This window comes from Thunnus maccoyii, chromosome 11 (genome assembly GCF_910596095.1).
Source record: "Thunnus maccoyii chromosome 11, fThuMac1.1, whole genome shotgun sequence".
Classification (NCBI taxonomy): domain Eukaryota; kingdom Metazoa; phylum Chordata; class Actinopteri; order Scombriformes; family Scombridae; genus Thunnus; species Thunnus maccoyii.
This window is the reverse complement of record NC_056543.1, coordinates 26,606,517-26,629,456: the sequence shown is the minus strand read 5'-3', so window position 1 is coordinate 26,629,456 and position 22,940 is coordinate 26,606,517. Positions and strand designations below refer to the sequence as shown.

Here is a 22,940-nt window from a genome sequence, read left to right as displayed (position 1 = left end):
GGTGAATTGATTTTAAAAAGTAAAAGTACACAACAGAACAAGGAGAGAAAGCAGTGAGTGTTAGCTCACTGACTCACTGATTAAAATTGTTTGAAGCCATTTAAGGACATTTTAAGGTCACACGATATTATTTCAAACACACAAGCTGCCTGTGCTCTCTTTATAGACTGAACTGACTGATATACCAGCTGTGTGTGTGTGTGTGTCTTGCAAGTTTTGGCATTAAGAGTCTCATGTATCTTGTTTCCTCTTTATATCTCATATTAATGTTGATGTTGAATCTGTGTGTGTGCGCATGCTGAATACAATGACTCAGCCTGCGTGAGTTTCTCCTTCCCACACACACATACAGACAAACATTGTATTAATGGAGTATCCAGATGAGGTAACAGTGCTCTGGTTTCCTCTGCCTCCCCTTAGTTAACTGTTCTATAAACCAAACAAGCTGTTAGAGACCAATGAGACCAATGAGTCACAAGTAAACAAAATCATCAGCAACTTAAAAAGCTGACACCATGTTTGTTAAATCACACAATTGTCACACAACTCCCCCATAACACATTTGGTTAACTTGTCTTTTAAGCACAGTTTCTTCCCTGATGACTGGAAATGTGCCATTGTCATACCTATTTTTAAATCTGGAGACCACCTTGAAGCCAGTAACCATATCATCAAAGGTTCAACCATCAAAGGTTGCTGAGAAAGTTGTCATTGAACTGAACAACTGACAACATTTCTTAATACAAGCAATTTACTTGGTATGCAGTTTGGCTTTAGAGCAAATCATTCCACCGGAACTGCTACCTTGCACTTTGTAGAGCAAATTAAATCAAGGCTCGACAAAGGAGGAGTAGTTGGTGCTGTATTTTTAGATCTGCGTAAACTATTTGATGCAGTCAATCATGTTGTTTTAATATCGAAACTCTCTAAATTTAACTTCTCATCTAGAGCACTGGCATGGATGTCTTCATATTTATCTAACAGGATGCAATGTGTTAAAGTTTGTGACGCAATGTCCAGTAACATGAAGTGTACGATGGGTGTTCCACAAGGGTCAGTGTTAGGTCCCCTATTATTTAGCCTGTATATTAATGATCTCCCTCAACAGTGTCATGATGTAGAACTGAAGATTTAAGCAGATGACACTGTTGTATACACAAATGCCAAAACAGCTGAATTAGCAGCTGCCAAGCAAATGGTTGCACATTGGCTTGATCAATCATGTCTGAGTCTAAATGTAAACATGGTACAACCTTCTAACGCTGATATTCATAGTCACTGATTTTAAATATCTCGTCGTGGTACTGGATCCAAATTTAAACTTTAAGAAACATGTTTAAAAATGGTTAAAACCATAAAGTACAACTTAGTGAATTTAAGACAGAAACTGTCTCTCTCTGGACGCAGCCAAGATAATTATGCATGCTATGATCCTTTCCCATATGTCTTATTGCATCACATGTTAGGGGCAGGCTGGTGAAACAGACCTCTTGAGTCCTCATACAAACAAACTCTGAACAAATACAAACAATGCATTTCCGTCACTGTAGGGTGGTGGAGAAATACAATTTACTGAGCTTTTATTTGACAAGCATACATTTGTGATGTGGTATTTTGTGTAGTGTGTGTGTGTGTGTGTGTGTGTGTGTGTGTGTGTGTGTGTGTGTGCGTGCTTTTTCTTTGCTCTGACCTGCCAAGGGACTACAGATGCGAATTAGCTTGAAGCAATATTCTGGTACAGTGCATCAAATGGTGACATTTATGTTAAAGCTGTACACTGTCCCTTTTATAAGAACATAAAAAAACACAGAGGACAAGTGAGCACTAACAGTGAAATGGACTCTGATGGTGTGTTCACTAATTTAGAAAATTGTGTTAGTTGCATTTTCAAGACTTTCATCTTACCAAAACAGTAGAAATGGGATTTTGCTGGTTCTGTGGTACTATTTCTGTGGTATGTGTATCAGGGAAACCCCATACAAATTCCTCAGGGTTCAGAGGTCAGGGATGTCATTTGGAAGGCTGGTGTTGGTGTGATGGACATTCCTCTCATAGTCCTTGTGACGTGGTCAAACAACAAGTCTTGGAAAACAAACCAAAACTCCACCAATTTTCAAAGTCTGTTTGTCGGAGTATTACTGCATATTTGGAAAAAAAGTTGTTTAAAACCTTTTGTGGCTCCAGAGGGAGTGTGAAATCTGATAAATGGCCTCAGGTGATGTCACTTGACAAGTCTGAAAATGAAAGAAAATCTGGAGTTAGGAAGCAGACCTCTGTAGACTTCTCCTCATCTCCGCTTGCAGTTAGCAGATTGAGGCTACATTAGCCGTTACTAGCATAGCAGACAGCGCTCTAAGATCGAACTGTCAGCAGTCGAATTGCATTGTAGGTAATGTAGGTGGTAAGGCCCAACTGATACTGGACTTTTGGGGCTGATGTGATACCGATATTAGGGAGTAAAAAAAATTCTGATATCGATGTATTGGCCAATAATCTGATATATACAGAAAATATACATAAACATACATTTTTTGCAATGATCTCTCAAATGTGGTTATCAAACACAAAGATATGTAACGGAGGCATGATATTTTACAGTTTAACAATAAACTTTATTGTATAAAATGACATCAGTGCACTGAAACAGTTAACTTCACTGGGAATCTAAAAATGATAAATAACTATGATACCGATATATCTGTGATAGGCCAATATCGGTTGATAACATTGGCTGACAGATATATTGGTTGGGCTCTAGTAGGTGGTAGGTATTGACATGGAAGAAGACTGTGTGGAAACAAAGACAACATTTGTGCTGTATCAATTTTGATCCCTTTTTTTCAAACTGTCCATTGTGAGTCAGTGTCGACGACAGTGTTATAGGAGTGCATTGCTAAATTATTGCAGTACTCTTTTAACACAGGCAGCAAAAATGTAGACTCAAAGCAAGTTCATCAAAAAGATGCAGAACATTTTTGTAGACAAGCTCCAACAGCTGTGTTGTGTTTTAGTTTCTGTTGATTCCCATTGCTGTGGCTACACATTATGATACCACATGTTAACCAGCCCTAGAACAAACTATTGTTATCATTTGAAATCTTTTATATTAGTGCAGATATAACACATAAGTTTTGGTACTGATACCAAACCCCTTTGTCATTTAACAAAATAAGACATTTGCCAAAGGTTTTTGGCTGCAACTAATAATTATGTTCATCATTAGTTAATCTGCTGATTATGTTTTCATATTTTTATTTTAATTTAATAATGTTGGTGTATAAAATGTCAGAAAATTGTGTGAAAATACAATTTCTAACAATTACATTTTCCCTTGCATTTCTCTAAATTAAATAGTCTGAAATAGGCAAAATTGTAAAATATATCTGACAAGAGATTTTCACTGAGATTACCCCTGTGCCTTATGAACAATTTGGGCTTGAAAATGTCATGAAAAAAAATGAGGGGAGCTTTCTACAGGGTAGCAGAAATAACCTGAAAACATTTTTTTGGACTCCCAGACCTAGACAAGAAAGACATGCATGTGTTTTGCACACTGATAACATTTGGTACTTGACAGTTTTTTGATACTCTGTGCCATGGGCACATTTTGGTCGGTACCAGTAAAGTATTGAGACTGAATACCTAGCCACAGCAGTAAGCCTGATCAAATTTTCCCCCTTTTAATATTCACTATCTGCAGAACTCCAATTGTAAAAGCAATATTTTTGACAGTTGCATTGAGAAAATGTAGTTTCTAAATATAGCAACATTATGGCTTTACCTTTATTTTTATGCTGTCCTTTAGTGTGTTGAACAATACTTCAGAGAGAGGAATGTTAGCGTTTATCTGCTGTGGCAGGAAGCTTTGGACAGGCTTTCATACGGCCTCCCTTCATCTCCAGCATGAACAAAACACTTAAGTTCAAATACAGTTTTCAACCAAAATCAGCAGTCTGTCTCTCACTCTAATTCCAGACAGATGTAGAGTCATTCTGGCTGCTGTTGCTGTGTTACTGCACAGACCTCGTTCTTGGAAAATTCAATCTCATTTCTTCTTCTGTTTTTTTTTTTTTTTTTTTTTTTTTTAATTCTTTTATTTTTCCCCTTCGTGTTTTTCCTCTGAGCAGCATCACTCTCGCCAAGCCACTTTCTCTCTCCTACCCTCTCTCTCTTTGTCTTCCTGTGTCTATGTCTCTCAGCCCTTATGGAGATCCAGGAGCAGGCTGTGCAGCTGGAAATCAGGACTTTCATTTTGACTGTGTTGCGTCGAGGCTGACTCTGTTTCCCTTGTTTTTAGAGTTCATACTTTCCATGAACACTCTTGACGTAGGAGTGGTGGAGAAGCACTCCAACTCTTTACATAAAATTCAAATTTATTGTCCATCAGAAGGCAATGGAAATAGCCTTGTCATTGACCTAACTCAAGTAAAAATACGTACGCACAAAGAAACAAGAGCTGTATCTGAAATCATCCCCTCTCTATATAATAGACACTCAATAGTTTACTAAATAGTAAGCAGCAAGTTGAGAGTTTGAGATTCTTAGTAGAAAGTAGTGTACATGTCATGGACACTACTTTTTTCCTTAAACTGTAGAATTTTTGAGGGTACTACAGTTGTATGCAAAAGTTTGGGGACCCCTTGACAAACAACATATTTTGGTGATATTTTTTTTTAATTGAAAAGATGTAAACACAGTCTCTCTAAGACATGTAATATAAAACACAATATTTTCAGCAAACATTAATGCATAGTTACTTTTTATGTCATAAATTGTACCATGTGCAAAAGTTTGGGCACCCTACATAGTCAGTACTTAGTAACTATCCCTCTGGCAAATATCTCAGCTTGCAAATGCTTTTTGCAGCCAGCTAAAAGTCTTTCAGTTCTTTTATTTGGGATTTTCTTCCATTCTTCCTGGCAAACGGCTTCTAGTTCTGCAATATACTAACTGTCAACATTCCTGTTTGTGCTGGTTTACTTAGCCAGCCTCATTGCTTATAGCAGCTACTACAGGTTATCAGCCAGGAAAACAAATCTGTCAACCGTCTCTCGCTTCAGAGCGGATCTGTGGCAGATCCCAGTGTTGCTACCAGTGCTGAATGCCCTCTCTGAAGGGGCACCAGTGGCAGGAATACAAATGTACTTCCTGGTCAAGCTTGCCACCTTGCTTGGTGAAGCCTCGACCACTCCAGTGGATCTGCCTCACCATCAACCTCCAGTGCCTGCAGGTAGCTCTTGAGCTCAACTTCAGTTGCATCTCTGTTGGAGAGGGTAACTGGGCCAGGTTGTTGAACATTAGTCTTTTTGAAAGAGCTACCCAGACTTTGCTTTGCTTTCTTTGGTGCCACTGTTTCTGCAGCTTTTTCTGCATCTCCTCCTTCTGCAGCTTCTCTAGTCTGTTGTGGAGACTCCTCTGTGGAAGTTGCCTGCCTTTCTAGCAGTGACTGAATCTCTGCTGCAGCTTTGGTTTTGATGTATTTTTTCCTATGTAACTGCTTTGAAACGTGGATCTAGGAGGGAGGCCATGTCTAGCAGGTCATCTGTTGCAGGGTCAGACTATTTCTCATTTAAATACTGGAGGATGGCCCTCTTCTTGTCCTTTTGTCAGGTCTGTCAACAGTGTTATTGAGAAGATTGATCACAGGTTTGAAGTATGACATACTGATGTATTCTTCCCCTGACAGTGCATCTGTGAAATCAATCAGGGGGTTGAGGGTCTTGCTTACTGATTCCAAAATATCCATCTCTTGCCATGTTGGTGCCAGGTGCTGGGTTTTCTTATCAACTTTAAGGACCTGAGATACGGCCTTCTGCTGTTCAATCGCCATCTGGATCATTTTCTGTCAAGACCCCCATCTGGTTGGCATTGCAGTAATGAAGCGGTGAGGAGGTAGGCAAAGTTCAGCCAGGGTCAGATTTACCTCTTAGCTAATTTCCATCTGTGGTTCGCGGGCAGGTACACACAGAACAATCATCGGACACTATAAACATTCATTTACATTTAACACACATAGTCTCTATCACACTAACTATAACACTATCTTTCTTTCGTTAAAGCCCTTTCTGTCAACTGTTTGAAAAGGAACCATGTCCTTACTCATGTACACAGTGACGGCATTTGTTATGTCGAGCCATCGCTGACTTTTTTCCTGGTAAGGACAGCCTTTGGAAAATGCCTGAGAAAATGATGTCTGATTTGCAGAGCCAGCTTTTTTCTTCCCACCGCTGCTCGACAATTCACTTAACGTTCGCGGAGGATGCATTCTCCAACGACGAATCCTACGGTGAATCTTCTTTCCAGCAGATTAAGTACGGTTTAGTGCATTGCTGCCTCCCACTGGTGTAGTTACATCATTGCCACTTTGGATCTGTGAGGGCTCTACCAGTCAGCACAGTGTGTTCAAAATTAATTCTGTAGGCCAAATTCATAGGGGTGTACTTTCTATACCATTTATACCCTCCATCCCTATTTCAGCTTCAGCTTTTTTACAGACGGTGTGATGTTTGCTTCCAGAATTTGCTGGTATTTAGTGGAATCCATTCTTCCCTCCACTTGTGCAATGTTTCCTGTTGCCACTGGCTGCAAAACAACCCCAAAGCTTGATAGATCCACCCCCATGCTTAATAGTTGGCAAGATGTTCTTTTCATGAAATGCTGCTCCTTTTTTTCTCTAAACATACCTTTGCTGATTGCTGCCAAGGAATTCTAGTTTAACTTCATCAGTCCACAGCGCTTGTTTCCAAAAAACATCAGGCTTCTGTAGATGTTCTGCTACTACGGAAGTTGGATTTTATGATGAGGACGCAGGTAAGGTTTTCTTCTACTGACACTTCTTTGAAGGTCTTGTTTGTGTAAGCATCGCTGCACAGTAGAATGGTGCACCACCACTCCTGCGTCTGCTAGTTTTTGAAGTCAAGTGGGGGTTTTGATTTGAAAGGGCAGTGCTTTTGGTCTTCCAGATCATCTTGACCTCCACAGTTCCCCTAAACTGCCATCTCTTAATTACATTTCACACTGTGGAAACTGCAAGCTGACAGTGCTTTGCCACCTCCTTGTAGCCTTCCCCTGCATCACGGGCATCAATAACTTTCATTTTCAGAGTCTTACACAGCTGCTTAGAGGAAGGTTGCCGAGTGTCCACACAAGGTTTTAAGAGTCAGACAATTTGTAAAGCTTTGAAATTGGCACCAGCTGACATTTCCTAATGACAATTGTTGACATACCTCAGGCCTAATGAGCTGATTAAGTTCTGAGATCTTGTAGAAAGAATCTGATACTTTGGAACTCTTAGGGTGCCCAAACTTTTGCACATGCCACAACAATGTTTTTATTTATTTTTTTATTGCTGTTCACTTTATGACATAACAGTAACTGTGCATTAATGTTTGCTGAAAATATTTTTTCTATATCCTTGAGAGGCTGTGTTTACATATTTTCAATTAAAAAATTCACCAAAATATGTTGTTTGACAAGGGGTGCCCAAACCTTTGCATACAACTGTATATAGTGGATAAATTTACACACAGAATTCAGACACTCCATTAAAAGCTTGAGAGTCTACAGCCATGATGCTCATATTGACGATGCTGATGTTAAAGGGGTTACTCCACCAATTTTACACATCAGTGTTATAGGAGTGCTATACTAAATTTACATATACATATACATACATATACAAACACTGAGCACATATTTGAAATCTAACTGGTTACGTTTTTCGCCTGAAAAACTTTAAGTGACACAATAACAGTTGTTGCACAAAAATTCTAAGAGTTATGAGCCTGGCTGAAATTCTCCATCATCACCACTGATTGATGCTAAATGCATTATGCTACACCCCAAGTTCACACAAGTATCCTTGGTAAAACAAGCAGAGCAAGTCATTTGGACCACACTTACCTAAATGGAGATTCTGAAGTGGCTACTTGAGCCGTGACTGATGGCGTTTCACAAGTACACACATGGACACGGATTGAAAAAGGCCTGTGGACACAGCTAAACATATAATCCACTAGTAGCACAATTACAAATGGAAAGGGGTAAGTTAGCTGTTAGCATGTTAGCTTCACATTGTAGTACAAAGCAGTAAAACAAGTCACAGTAATTATACCTTAAGCTCTGCTACACAGCCTCTGTTGTGTGTCAGCAATATGTGATGGAGATGATGTTATTATAGTGTGTGTGAGTCGATTGACTTGAAAAAACTGTAAGCCTGTCTGCTTTCCATTGCTCACACTAAGTGAGAAAAGTACAGGCATTTAACCTGAGTGTGTGTGTGTAGCTTGACATGTGTGTTAATATAATGACTTGGAGCGCGCCTGGAACAGCTACTGTTTTTCTGTGAAAACACACGCACTCACACGTGACCCGGGTCCATACCAAACCACAGCTACCTCCCACGTCCAGACGGCTCTCTAGTGGAGCTGGAAAGTATGTGAGCCTTCTTTTTGTCTGCCGACTTTGTCTCAGTGGGAATCAAAACAGTGAAGATGAAGATTAATACTGTGAGGCTCTTGTGTACCGCCAAGCTGCACGACAGGATCAGCTGTGACATAGGTCAGAGTTCAAACTCACACCACTCATGGCAGTATCTGAACTAGAGCCCACTGAGAATTACTGTGCAAAATAAACTTTTTTATTTTGGAATATTCACTACACAGTATCTACGTAAGAGTTCAATGTGGTTGACTCTTGAATGGGAAGTTGCCAACTCAAATCCTCTAACTGGTTTGGAAAAATGTGGAGATGGAAAGTGAAGGAGGAATATGCTCGCCTACCTCAGAAATTACTGTGTAGGTGTCTTTCAGCAAGGAACAAATCTGCCCAAAACTCTCCGACTCCGTTAAAAACAGATGTATTTAACATTTCCTCCCTTTTTGGCAGCTTAGTGTGTGTTTCTTCCTGTGGTAAACTGGCCAATCGGATAGGGTTTATGATGTGACTCTATATCCAGATATTTCTAAGAGTCAGGGATCATCTTAGTTTTGCCTTTTGAATCATGAATCAAAAGTGAAACTGCAGAAGAACACAACAAAATACATAAGCAATTTAAATAGTGTTAGAGCTGGTGCAATGACAAGGTAGCTATGGCTTACTGCTACATACTACATGAATTTTAAATAAGCCAAAATGTCAGAAATGGCAAGCACGTCTTACATCTCAGCAATTACAGCATATATCTTACAAAGTTCACAAAAGCATCCTCCTCGCAAATATCACCAAATACAATTACAATATGAGGTTAAATAACACAGAAACTTTCAGATGATGCTTTCACAAGCTTAAAAAATAAGATGCATGTCTGCTTGAGGAGAAATAGCTGCTTTCAGGTCACATGAGAACTACTTTCTTTATAAACGGGTTATTTCCTGTTGTAACAAAACCACCACGAGGAGGTGCTAAAATAACTCAAAAGCCTGGGGAAGGACAAGGACCATGCTTATGTAGTAATATTTTTCTCTGGGTTTTGCTGTCTCTTTGACAGTTCAACTGATGGATATTGGAAGTTGTATGCAAGAATTATAATTTGTGTAATGATCAGAATTTGAATGTCTATTTCTTTTTTACTTTATGATTCAAACTAAAGCTGTGGGGATTGTTTTGCCCCAACTAATCAGTAGTGACTGATGTATCCGTCCTGTCAAGATCATGTTCAGCCAACACAGCCAATCGTGTTTGCTAGGAGCAGCTGATGTTTGTCATATCCATTGAAGACAAATGCCAAGTTATTTCTATAAGTCGATAACCTATATAGCTCTGTTAATTTCATCCACAATTGTGGCATTTTTCTGGATGTAGAACAGGAAAATAATGTCCCCTTTCCTCAGCTCCAAAATCAGAGATGTGAGCCGCAATTCGGAGGTCTGAAACCAGACTAGGTGACTGTAACTGTACATAGTTGGTTGGCCATTAATCTTAATGTTGGTGGCGCAGTCCACAGCTCCTCCTATCCACATGTCATGTGTTTGTGCACCAGACACTGATCTGTAAATGCTCCCAGTGTATATACCTGTATGTAGGGAAACAAATTGAAGTCAAAAAGCATTTGCCTAATGGGATGTACTGTAATCCTGTGTTAAGCAAGCTGTGATATACTTTCAATAGCTGGCCCATCAGCAGATATATTGGCACGTCTGGTGAGGTATGCATTGACTCTGATATATGGATAAATCCAAATTCATGCTGCAACAGGTTGGTAATCTCTTCTAAAGTTCAAGTGTTAGGGTAGGTCGAAAGTCCTTAGGGTGAGCTGGGCCTGGGACCGTCTTCACTGAGGACTTGTTAGAACTGGAGCTGGTCTGATGTTTTTTTGCTGAGTCAGATTCAGTCACTCATTCTGCTCTATGATTATCTCCATAACTCTATATAAGTGTGGATATGTGTGTCTGAGCAGGTTTTTCAGTAGTGAAGAGTAATTACTCGTCTATTTCTTCTCATCTTGTGCTATTTGCAGAGCTTAGAAAGTTACTTACTGAAAACTGCAGTATATGTGTTCCCTCCAAAGGGCCAAAAAGTAGACATAGGGTGTACAACACCACACATAAATAGTAAATAAAATACACACATACACCCACAAAACACACTAAATGCATTTTCCGTCATTATTGGTTCACTCTTTTCCTGTTTCTTTTTCATGTTGAAAGGTTCTCGTACCTACCACAGATGTTGTTTCTGGCAGGAACCAATTCAATCGTGGACAGACTGAAGTGGAAAGTTTTGCTTTTTTCATAATGCGAGACATTTGGTTTGGGTGTCACTGCGTGTGCCTTGAAGGAAAATTTTACTCTCAAACCACTGTCATGTACTGGGAGCTAAAATTGGTCTGTTTTTGGAGGTTTTTTGATGGGGGTGTTAAATGTCAGCAGTGTAGTGGGAGTTTAAACAAAGTATAGATACTCAGAGGGCCCGATTGATGGAGCAAAATACTAACACTACCATATTATACTGATTATTTTTTGGCTAGTATGATTGAGAAAAATGTATTATTTAGTATCAGTTATCGTCAGTTGTATTGTGTCCAAACTTTTTGGGCCAATTTTAAGTGAATTTTTCACATTTCTGCAGAATAAAATGTGAATCATGTTTCTATCAACTACCTTCATGCAGATATAAGATGGGATTTTTGTTTTCCCAGAATAAGGGAAGTATTGATCTGATTTGTAACTCCTTTCTGTGAAAATAGTGCTGGTTGGCAGATTTTGTTACCTTTGGACAGAATGAGGTCAGCCATTTCTGCCTGTTTCCAGTCTTTACACTAAGCTAAGCTAAGCTAAACTAACTGGGTGCTGGCTGTTGCTTCTTACAGTACCTTATAGACTTGAGAGTGGTATCAATCTTCTCATCTAACTCTATACAAGACAAGGTGTATATCACAAAATGTCAATCTATTCCTTCATCATCACCAAGATGTTCCATATTATGGCTGCAACTAATGTTTATTTGATTAATCGATAATAAAGTCAAGTCATTTGATCTATAAAATGTAAAAAAAAATGGCGAAAACCCTGTATCCCAAAGCCCAAGGTGGCATCCTCAAATATCTTGTTTTGTCTACAATAGTTCACAACCTAAAGATATTTAGTTTACCATCACAGAAGACGCAAGAAACTAGAATATATTCACATTTGAGAAGCTGTATTCAGAATTTTGAAAAATTTCTTTTCTAAAAAATGATTCAAAATGATTAATAGATTATCAAAATAGTTGGCAATTAATTTAATAGTTAGCAACTAATCGATTAATCATTGCAGCTCTATATTCTATATTAAGTGAAAGTTACAACTCAGAGTCAAGCTTTTAGTGGAAAATATTCAACTTTGAGAAAATTTTCCTATTCACTTTAACAGTCGAAATCTTCTTGTTACCAGAACTTAGTGGCACTTAACAGTTCAGATTTGAATCTTAGCTGGCTAGCTAACAAGCTAACACAGACAGTCCAAGGCGGCTAGGTTAAACTTGGCCCTTCAGCTAGCTCACTTAACTGGTGGTTAACAAAGAATAGATACTAAATATGGCCAGATTTTATGTTTTTGTCAGGTGTGGAAGAGTGTTTTTTCTGAATCTAATTACACAGTGATGTAGACTAAGGCTTATTTGAATGATTCTGAATATGATATGATCATCCAAGAGCAAACTGTTGGGTCTTTCTGTGCCTTTTGCGCCAATGTGTGCAGTGGATATAGGATACACATCAAGATGCATTCAGCCTTGCCAGTCTAACTCTTTTTTTGCTCTTCTGCTCTTCAGCAGTAGTTTAACCCAGTAGTAGCTTAGTGACCTTGTGTTGAGTGTATGAGACAGTGCTCAATCTATGTGTGTGTGTGTGTGTCAAAGCAGAAAAGCAGAGTGCTGTGATTCTTCCTGACAGTTCTGCAGTGCGACCGACTCCACTGCAGCAACTGTAAACCTGTGTGTGTGTGTGTGTGTGTGTGTGCCACCATTTATGCTTGCAGTTGTGTCTGAATAACAATCATGAAGAGGCCTCTTAACACCAGTCTTGGTTTTGAGGGGTTGTGCGTGGGCTCACAGGCAGTTTATTTCTTATTGCAAGACTCAACAAGCATTTCACCATCAACAGCCAGTCACCATAATTCTGTGTGTACGTGCACACTGACGATGCCATTGACTCGGCCATATTGCTAGTTTGTTTTTTTGCTATGTATTTATTTGAATCTGAATTTATTTACTGCTTCCTTGTTGACCTATGGAGAAAGGAAAAAAATAATATGTACTATAGCCCTAACTGAGGAAACATTGTGCACAGATTTAGTGTGGCAGCAGAAGTTCCAGTGGTCAGTCATGCCAGATGTAGAGGATATGTCATAACATCAGCCATCAACCAAGTTGCCTGCAGTGTGAACGCCCACTTACTTCCTGAAAAGCTGATGTTTTGGAGATGTTTTATATCCAGCAGTTACAAATCAAAATGTCATGTATCTAAATCTAGCTCAGTGTGGAGCAGGTCTCATTTCTCATTCATGCTTACTTAAGTGACATTTTCTGATTATTGAAGGAACTGCCAACAGAGCAGCTTCTATTCTATTCTATTCTATTCTATTCTATTCTATTTTTCTGCCCTCCAGTCCTGGCAGTATGTGCCCTATTTGAATTACAAAAAAAAAAAAAAAAAACACAGGCTGCACATTTAACCTCAGGCAATGTGTGTGTGTCAGTTCAGTAGGCAATGTAGGAGAATGTACGGAGTAATGTGACCTGACGGCTGGCCTAGTCTAGGCAGGGTGGGTTGTTATATGTGTGTTAGCTGGTTACTAGGCAGACCTGTATAATATTCATAAGTTAGAGATTCATTCTCTTTGTATTTCAGCTGCAGGGCGTTGACACTGGCAGGATTGAAGGCTTGATTCCCACTGGACCTGTTAAATACTGGCAGCAAGAGGACATTTTGTAAAGCTTGCTTCAGTAACATCATCTTTACAGTATCAGGGATGCATTGAGGAGTTAAGTGGCACCAGATTTAAAATGTCGACCTGTCTCTGTATGTCTGTGGCCTTCAGTTGCTGGTAGACTAAACTGTCTGCTGTCAAGAGACAAGCTGTCCTAAATAGGTGTGTGTGTGTCGGGGGGAGTCTACCACCCCTGCGCTTTAAACTTCTCAGTTGCTAATATCACACACACACTCTCGCGCACACACACACACACACACACACACACACACACACACACAGTGTCCATATCCTCTAGGCTCAAATGAACTCATATTTCCCAGTTATGTGGTGTTCAATGAACAGTCCCAGTATGAGCACCAGACTACAGAACGTGACAAGTTAACACGTGCAGTGGCTGGTATAGCTTCAGTATTAATATTTTAAAAATGCATTTATTGCTTCTTTTTTACAATAACATAAAATTTAAAAGGATTCCTCAGTTTCCCAAATAGCTTTGGAGTTGGACACATAATCTCTATGTTTTTACTTCAGTGTTGAATAGTGATAAAAGTGATAAATTGTGTAAATGAACTGTAGGCCAGCAGAACCACTTGAATTTTTCTTTGCACAGTCTTAGTCTTGCACAGTTTTGCTTTCATATAGGCATATTACTTTCCTTATTACTCTGTGGTTAAATTTGTTGCAAGTCGTGTCTGTTGTGGTCTGAATTTTTAAAAGGCAACCTTGGTTTTGGTTGGAACATGCTGCAGACTTTTGAAGTGTCTGCTTCCTTTTCCTGAGCTGAATCACTGCTGTTTTTACCCTCAAACCTTATTTTCGTAATCAATATCTTCCACTTCATCCGTCTTAATTAATCATCATCATGTCTAAAACATTTTCACATTTGAGACACTGGAACCATCAAAGATTTCATAATAACTGAAACGATTAATCAATTATCGAAATAGTTGGCATTTTCCTGTAGCTCGACTACTTGATTAATTAATCAATTGTTGCGGCTTTGCTATATATACACCGTCTGACACTTAGTCGACTTCTTACTGACACATTACAGTCACATGGTAAGATGTTGCATAGCAGCACCAAACTATCAAAATAAACCATGAAATAAAATGTGACCCAGGTGGAGCCGGGATGGAAACTAAGTGATCTGTGTTTGTGCTGCAATCAGGATTATTTTTCTTGATGTTATGAAGAATCAAAATGATTGACCAATGCATTACAAATGTTGTAACAATGTCTTTATTGTTTTGAAGTGGCCTTTGTCAATTAAATGTTTCCCAGTTTGCCAATTATTCTGATTTATTATGGAAACTAGCATCATGACATTATATACTCTATTAACTTTGTAGCCCTCTTAAATTACATTTCCAAGGTCTCATTATGAGTGAAATCATGGAGAGGTAAAGCTATTTTTTTCAGTCAGAGATTGTTACAGTCTCATTTTGGCAGGCCATGTTGTTTCATAATACCCTGTAATGCGGCCTGTTGGGTAACACAGGAGTCATCATTCTGCCGGGAAGGAGAGCCTCGGCATTACAGAGCCTCAAAAATACGTTACCAACATATTAGAATTCACCAAAAGAAGATAACAGACTCAAAAGTAAAGGTAGTGAAGAAAGCCCAATAAGATTTTAGTAATGTTATTTCCAACCATGACGACAACTATCTCAGAAATAAAAAGATTCATCAGTATCAGATGACAAAATCAAAACTTGAAGTGCTCCAGCTGACTTGAATCCCGTCCCAAGTTTAGCCTGTGTTATCAAAACATGGCTGACTCTAAACTTATATTTGCTGTATTTAGGTTCACTCAGATTTACATGATGCAAGATAAGGTAAGCAGCAGTATTTACTTGGAGGTCACCATTTGAAACTAAAGATACAGTATAAGATTTCTCATTTTTGTCAGCTTTAGTTTCTCAACATTTATTCTGTGATTTATGGACAATAGAGCCCCTTTCACACGTGCACTACAACCCTGAAATTTTCTGGATATTACCCGAAGGAGCTGCATGTGTAAACACAAATGTCCCAATCAGTTGGACTGGACATTAAACAGACTTTACCTTGCCAACTCCCTAGTACAAAGTCCATGGAATGTCCACTTGAGCCCATGTGTGAATAGAGCAGCTCATTTTCCAGAGAATTCACAGCGAGCGAGTGGGCGCGTTGATGGTGTGTGAAGCTAGTACTAATGGGAGAGAGGACTTCCTGTGATTTCTTGTAAAATAAAAGCTATTTTATTTCTGGTGAAAAGCTTAAAAATTCTGAATTACAACCGCAGCTTACTTTTTGCATCATGTCCTGCCTCCTGCACACTCTACCCAGGTGTGAAAGAGCAACTCTGGAAAATGTCCGGACCTGATTCTCCAGACATTGTCTGGAGTTCATATGTGAAAACGACTCATGAAACCTCAACTTATTCTGCAGCAAACATTGTTCAAACCCAAAGACCTTTCTTTTAAATTCAAATAGAGATCCCACAGTTTCCATAGACACCAAATATGTTACACTGTGTGTAAAATGATACACGTGACATTGAAAAGATTGCCATTTGATTGAATGCTGCAGCCATAAAAACTATGACTATTTCACTCAGTGTAAACACAATTTAGCTTCAGTTTAAACATGCTGATAATAGAATATATGATACTGTCAGAGTGGAATAAAATGACTTTTTTTCCCAACCACAGGCACAAACAAGAATAGGAAAACTGCCTCTGTGCATGTGCTGATTATATTCTGCTGGAATTAGAACTTTTAAGAACATCATATTGATGATTTAGGCTTAATTTGGATAAATAGGATTCAGAGCTTAGTATACTCTAGCCTAGTATAATATATAATTCATATAATATAATAATATGTTCAGAGTTGAAATGATTAGTTGATCAACAATGGGTCAGTATTTGCTTCCAGCTGACATTTCCTACATATTATCTGAGATTTTACTGCTAAACCTTTAATATGTTTACAAAAGGGAACCACAGAAAACCCAGAAAGATATTTGCTTAAAAATCTGAATGAATGATATTCATGAAGAGAGACTAACGGCGAAAGAATGATATTTACAGTACTGTGATTAATCCACAATCAAAGACATTAAGCAAGAGACACCAAGCTCTTAATAGTTATTTACAGCGAGCAGATGGCCATGACCATGAGCTGTTTTGAAGCAGTGTTATTAGCTAATTCCTCCTAATACTTTCCTGTGAAGTAATCTGTTGCAACACAGCGGGATGAGGAACTAAACTTTTAAATGACACATCAGTTTGAAATTCCTGGACTGTGATGGAAATGTCAAGTTTTATGTCACAACCATATTTGTGTCGTTCTGGTCAGCTTCAAACTGAACTCAGAACTCAGCGGAAACTCTGCTTATTTCTGTTGTGTCCCTTCAGTCTCTCTCCTTTCCCATCTTGTCTCTCTGGACGGTTATGAAGCAGAGCCCCGGGATACGCGTAAATTTACACGTATTGCGCGTTTTCTGCTCAATTTGAAACAAGTTGAGCGCCTATCCCGGGGCTCTACTTTTCCTTTACGTCAGTTCACGCCGCCCCAGGCAAATTCACGTCTACTCATGTTTTACCATTGACTTTATATGCCCCTTGTGTTGTTACAACACATTGGACAACAGTCAATTTGCTCTTTGTCTAACAATATAACTGTCTTTTTACTCCCTTTTGGGCTTTAGGCTATAATTTGTGAATCTAGTTTTCTTGTTACTGTACTAATTCTTTTTTTTGCAATACCTTTTGTCTCACTCTTTTTAATGGTATCTCATCTTTTTCTCTGATTTGTAGTCACTATCATTGAATTTGTTGTGTTTTACCCAAATACTGTTTTTACAGTTGCTTCCAGTGAACCCTTCAACAGCCATCCCCTGTTTTTCAGTGGAAGTGTGCATAACTGTGCACACGCGTAGTTACTGTAGGGCAGAATTCTTTTAATCCATGTACCTGTATGACCTTTTCATTACTTAGCAAAACCCTGCAGGCAGGCAGGCAAGCAAGCACACATTTGTTCTTAAATATTTTCTGCATCTGGATTAAGCCGCACACATCAGTGGGATAAATTCATTGTTAAAATTTGGTCATTTTCTGCGATACGCTGAAAATAACAAACCGTTAAATAATGCTAGCATCATCTTCTAAAACAGGAATGCAGTCATCTGTCCAGGTTCAGGATGTCGGTTCATCACTGGATGGTTGCTGGTTTACGTAGATGGTCTGGTTTACATGACTGGGGAGATCAAAGAGTTAATCTTCTTCAGCACGAGCAGTGCGCTGGTAGAGCGCAGATACTTTGTGTGTGTTTGTCCCAACAACAGTGTTCTTGTTGTTTCAGCCATCAGCTACTGATCATATGAGTCCTGCTAATGATCTTATGCAAGCAGGGATTGGGGTGTGTGTGTATCTGGAACAGTGTAACTGTGCATGTGATGTGATGACATTTTTTTGTGTATTTGTATGCAACGGTTAGCTTGTACAAGGCCAACAGACACACATATGTATCCATGTGACAGATTAAATCAAGAGCGACGCAACTCCTGAAACACTCACCCAGATACACTCATATTTACCCTCCACACACACTTACTTCACTGCATGAATTGCGAAAAAAAAAAAAGGTCATAAGTGATTAGAGCATAATTGAATCTGTCTGGACGAGGTTTTGACATAATGAGGTCTGGCAATTCTGTGAAATGTCAGTGATTTCAGCTGAATCAGCAAATACAGGTGAAGAGAGTGACAGATGTATAGACACAGAGGCTGTAAAGGTAAGCAGTGGGTCGAGAGAGATAGAGACACACTGGGAGAGAGACTATAGCAGTGAATTTAAATGTTGTAGCCTGTCAGTTATTTATAGGTCACACACATCCAGACTGCTCAGCATGATAGAAACACACACGCTAGTGCCACCTGCTGATAGTACATTTGGTGTGTGTACAGCTGCTAGGTGTGTGTGTGTGTGTGTGTGTGTGTGTGTGTGTTTCTGTAGTTTAGGTTGTCATGGGTGTATTTTTTTGCCTTTTGATGGAGCTACCAGTTTCCCCCTGCTGTATGCAGTCTCTGTGCTAGACCATAAAGATGGAACTTACATTCTCATTTGACTCTATAGGTGAAACAGCAAACATGGTATTCCCCAAAATTACATGTTTTCAAAAAACTATGGCTACCAAAACAATCACTAAATAGTTAAACATCAGCCTTTTATAAACCCAACGTCAGAGGGCTAGTGTGGTTTTCACATAGCGCTGTTAGCAGGAAAGAAGGCCGTGCCTCTGCTTCTCCATCCGTCCAAAGGAAATGTGATCATGTACAATAATACATTTTCTCTCGCTGTGTCTGCAGGGTGAGTGAAATAATCCACTCTGTGCTGTGTTGTGGCTGAACAGCAGCAGACCGAAGGTAAACGGCATTAAAACACTCTTATCACTTTGTATCACTCCGTCACTTGTGGAAACTTCTGCTCTGTGTTTGTGTGTGCTGGTCTGTGCTTGATTGTTTGATAGCGTTCAGCTGACAGAGTTATGTAATCTAGACATGCCCAGATATCACACAGCAGCTTTTATGTCACATACACTGTTTGGTCTGGGTTTTATGCTATTATAATTCTGTATGTCTGTTATTCTGTTAGTCTGTAAATATCAAACCAGTTGCTAAAAATGTCAGGCCAGCATTCAACTGATGGTTTAAAGCTATGTGGAGTTGTCCAAAATAAATGTTCTTACACTGACTGTATGGCCAGGCATTTATCCCACATTCACATCAGATATCACTATTAATAATACCCAGCCTCAAATATGAGCTTCTGTACTCTTAATGCTTGTGTCTCATCCCTATTGAGCTCTGTGGAAAACTAAATGTCTCTGCGGCAAAAGGTTCCAACGTTTAGCCACAGTTAGCTGAGTGCCTGTGTTATAAATGTGGTCAGTGCAAACGAATTCTTGGATACTTGACAGAAGTCATGTCAGGAGTTTGGTATAAATAGTGGAAAGTAACATGATTTTGTGTGTTGGGTTTTTCTTTTTTAAGAGCTATGTTTCTCTTCTGTCTCAAACAAAGAAATGTTCGCATTAAATGTGGTTACCAAATATAAAAATAACACCCATGTGAAAGAAATTCAGTTTATTATCATATAAGGCAAAGAAAAGCTGGAACTAGGTAATGTTTGGCAATTACATAGACACATAATTTTCTGTGGATTAACTAATCAATTAAACTGTTTCAAGTCTACTATTGTTTGCCTAATGCAAGCTAGAATGTGCTGCTTTTGTCTTTCTGTATGTTTAAACTTTAGTTGTTAGATCCAATTTTCAGTTAGTTAAAGGTGTCCTGTGGAGTTTCTGACCTCTAGTAGCACTATGGAGCAGTTTTTTATTACTGGGCCTAGTTTTGTTTGTCTCATGCACATGCACGAGGATAACGCGGTACACAGTCCTGCCAGTAGTGTCAAAGTATTCCAGTGATCGGTGGTCGTAATGCATCAAGAAATTCAGAAATACGCCAGCAAAGGCAGGGAAGAAGATGTAAACTATTCAGGATTTTATATACTTTAAAAATCAGCTTTGCAAATGTTTTATGAGGAGGGAAATTTATTCAACACATTTATTACACAGAATTCATTTCTGGTGAGCAATACTCAGTATAACCATAACTTTTGTTTGTTTACAAGAAAACTCCACAGGGCCCCTTTAATATTAATGAATTCATCGCTTGACCTGGATTTTCTTTTCCTTATTCTGCTGCTGCATCATTAACTCCAACATGATTCCTAACACGTACGCTTAAACGTAAGGCAACAAAAAATTCTTATTATTATGGCACCGGCTACAGCTTCAGAACCAGTGCAATAATTTACTGACTATTGACACGGAATGGGATTCCATGCCAGTAGTTCACAGGCTGTTGGTCTGGACTGGTTTTTCGTGCCGTTTGTTTGTTCTATTGTTATGGACTGGGTTTCTGGAATTTATTGCTGGACCTCTTGTAGACCAAAACTGAACATTTTTACCGTCACGTCAGGCATTTTAGTGCTGTTGAATGGGACAATTTTACCACATTTTACTGTTTATCCAAACCATGATCTTTCCCTAACCCTTAACAAGTGGTTTTTGTGCCTAAACCTAACCATTTTAATCCCGCACCATGGGAAGCATGGATTTGATCAGGTGATCTTGTGCAATCAATACCAATGTGCATGCGTAATAATTCTGTACTAACAATAAACAGACTATTGACACGGAGGAATCCGTACCAATAGCCACTACCTTTTACTATTTCCAAGGTCAAGAAGAAAATTTATGTTTAATAAAAATCTTTTGTTTTGACCATTTTTTTCATCCAAATTTACTGCTGGACAGTTTGAACTCTAATGTTGTACATTGGACTGTTCACAAAGCCCTGAAACACAACATTAACCTCCAACTTCCACCAGTCTTTACTGAGGCCTTCCCTGGGTGACAAAGTAGTGGAGTTACATGTACATAAATGTTTATGTGGAGAGAGAAGGTTTAGAGGTGGTTTGGGAATGCTTAGTTTGGGAATGTTGGCTTTTCTGTGAAGATCATAAACTAAAGGGGTGTGTGTGTGTGTGTGTGTGTAGGATGCTGCCCTGTTATCATTCAGATTTAGAGTGAGTTTAGTTGCATACACAGCTGCTCCGTTTGTGGAGTGGTGTGTGTGTGTATACGCATAAATATACTCACACTATATATACATACAGTGTGTGGTTGTGGGCGGTTGTAAAGGAGTGGTTCATGTTTCTCATTCATTTATATAAGGAACTTCATGGGTTTGGCAAGGTAAAAATATATAATGTCTAATCAGGATAAAACAGGATGTGAGTGAAGATGAAGGCATTAGTGGAGCAGCACAGCAGGTCTCATACTGTAGGCTACATATAAACACTGGGCTTGACTGATAAAGGTTTTTAAGAAAGATATTCATGGCAGTATTTTTGCTCTAGGAATGGTAAGTGGTGAAATATATAATCATATAATATATCAAATATAAGCAGTGGGTGAAATATCAAGAACTATAGGGTGGATTGCTGTGAAAGTTAGTACAGCCATCGTCCCTAGAAGATGAAGATAAGGGCATGTTTTTCCTCCAGTGCCAATAGAAAGTCATAAATACCATGAAACTGAGGAAGTACTTCTGTTTTTTTAGAGGAAGGGTCTGATGTGTTTTGGCCATTCTTCTACCAGAAGCATCACAGCAAAAGTAATCCACAATAGGTTGTTAGTACCTCCAGGGCTTGTTGGTGAGAGTTGTAACCCAGGATCATGGTAGCACTAGTCACAATCATGTCAAACTCTCAGAGATGGCTAATTTGGCAACTCTCTGTTAGTAAGCGTGTTCACTCTGTTGATTATGGGACAATAAGAGTTTGTTCAAGAGACACGTTTGTACAGTCGACACCTGGTGCATATCTATAACCATGCCTCTTTTGTGGAGGTGTTTATACTGGAGGACAGTTACGCAGAAGTAGATGGTCCAACGCATCAAATAAGCTACTAAAGATTCCTCCATTTTGGACTGTCTGGCTCTGTACCCTCAAAGGTCAGTTATTGGTCAGTATCGCAAATTCCCATGTCAAAAATCACCAAAGTTGACTGCAGATGATTTATTCAGGTTTATTTCAGTCCTGCGAGTAAATCCACTGATGGCAGCAATTCTATTGAAATGAAATGATCTTGCCGCAAAATATTTATGACTGTCATGTAAATCTGATTTCACATTTTTGGCTCCACTGGTGGTAAGGATCTAAAAATGGAAAAGTTGTGCCTCTTCTTTCCATCCATCATGTGGGGCTGCACTTATAGCTCTAGTTACATATAGTGTAACCTCAACTTGCCAGCCTAGTTGAGGAAAATATTTTGATATTTTGGGCCGCTTGTGCAAATTGGCAACAAGGACGACTCCGCCACACCGTATCCATCTCTTTTAATATGTCCATGGTAAATCCCTTCAGTTGTACAGTAGAATTAACTTCCTGCTGCCTGCTTTGTTTGTTTCTTTTGAAGCAAAAATAGAACCCAGTGTTCATTTGTTCTGTCTCTAAATCTGGCACACACTAGTGTGAGCGTGTGTGCGTGTATTAGTGTCTCAGTATCATGTTACACGGCAGCAGCTGAGTACCTCTGGGATCTGCTGGGGCCTTGGGGCTCAAATACACAGACACAATGGGATGTAATTTGGGCCACATCACATGCATACATTCACATATGTATCTCTTTTCTCATAAAAGTACATGTGCGTATGCATGAGTACTTGTGATTCACACAGTGCTCTTACCTTTGGCGATGTACAACAAAATAAACAGACGTCTCTTTGACGCGGCCCTTATGACTCCTCATACACACAAAAAAATCCAGGCCTGTCCCAACAAATGACGAAAATGTCGAACACTATAAACAACTGGGGATAACTACCTCTGTAGCCTTACTTTGTATATGTGCCTGTCTGCAATGTAATCCCATGGCTGTGTGTATTAATTCAGTAGGTTTAGTTGTACCTCACT

At 39.1% G+C, this 22,940-nt stretch overlaps 1 protein-coding gene across 5 annotated transcripts in view; it reads left to right on the top strand.

The window, feature by feature from the left end:
* raph1a (Ras association (RalGDS/AF-6) and pleckstrin homology domains 1a) overlaps nt 1-22,940 on the top strand; it is a 69,300-nt gene that overhangs the window by 5,604 nt on the left and 40,756 nt on the right. The window contains exons 2-3 of one of the 5 annotated variants that reach the window (XM_042426204.1): nt 5,768-5,892; nt 18,767-18,823. The exons of 2 other annotated variants lie outside the window; for them this stretch is intronic. The gene's annotated coding sequence lies outside the window, so the exon portion shown is untranslated. The remainder of the gene's footprint in view (nt 1-5,767; nt 5,893-18,766; nt 18,824-22,940) is intronic. 2 more of the 5 variants (XM_042426205.1, XM_042426206.1) reach the window with 2 other exon arrangements.